We start from the raw sequence: 1,295 nt of genomic DNA on the forward strand, positions 1-1,295 counted from the left end.
CACCTGTTTTGGGGAAAAATGAAAACTGAGGCGGCGCGATGTTTCCTACCAACACGAAGCACATCCTGCCTTCACATCACCTGTTTCATTTGTTCACATTTAGGTTTGGGGGGGCTGACACTGCTAGCCTGCTGCTAATACTCATGGTGATTCAGTATCAAAAGGATCCAGTGATTTTCAGCCAATGATTACTTTCATGATTAACTGTTTATAACGTGTCAAAGTAGTGAAAACCTGTCCTACAATCTAAAGTGCTATCTGTAAACAGCTTTGTTTGGGCCAGCCAGTGGTGGAAGAAATATTCAGACCCTTTACTGTAATAAAACTAGCAATAGCACATTGTAAAGATACTAACATTTTTACTTAAGTGAAAGTATTAGCAGCATTATAGCATTACCATTATAGAGAATGGCACATTTCATACTGGGTTATATTTACTGATGCATTGTTGTGTTGTTGGTGGAGCTGATGTTAACTACCTTCTAACTGTTTATAGTTTGAAGTACTTTACATTACTTTACTGCTGGTGGCTTGTGAATTCCCCACCATCTTAGGATTATACTGTAGTTTTAGTCATTTGATTCTGCAAAGGAATTAAAGTTATCAAATAAATATAATGCAGTAAAAAGTACAATATTTGAAGTATGAAGGAGCAGAAAATTGAAATACTCAAAGTAAAAAATACCTCAGCATTGTACTTGAGTACAGTATTTGAGTAAAGGTACTTAGTTACTTTCCACCACTGGGGCCAACAGTACTAAAGCCCCTAAATAACCATTTATCACAGAACATCTTCACAGTGGAGGAGCTGGATTAATTCAGCAGTTTGTGAGAATTTAAAGATTATTTTTGTGTTAAATGAATCTTCTGAAATAATCTGAGCTGAGACTGAAGCAGCATTAATGTTGGAGCCTGATTATGATTTAGTCTTCTGGGAAAATGTTTGTCATCAAACACTAAAGTGTAGTTTTTCCTGTGAACCGTTAAATTAATCCTCGTCACATTTGTAATTTTTATGTCCTCTGTCCTGGTGAAAGTGGCACCGCAACACAACACTGACTCCGTACATCCACTTAACCTGAACTGAACCCCTTCTGTTCCAGGTGGGGTACTTTATCTAGCATTAGCTGAATGCTAATGTAGTACGTTAGCAAACATCAATAAATAGCAGATTAACTGGTAATAAAAAGTTAGTTGCAGCCCCATCACAAGCCCGTTTCCATCAGGAAAAAGAGTTTAAATGAAAATGTTGAGATAAATTTAACTAGAATTACTGATTCACAGCTGTTCGCCTT

The sequence above is a fragment of the Monopterus albus genome, unplaced genomic scaffold, assembly GCF_001952655.1.
Source record: "Monopterus albus unplaced genomic scaffold, M_albus_1.0 scaffold347.1, whole genome shotgun sequence".
Taxonomy (NCBI): domain Eukaryota; kingdom Metazoa; phylum Chordata; class Actinopteri; order Synbranchiformes; family Synbranchidae; genus Monopterus; species Monopterus albus.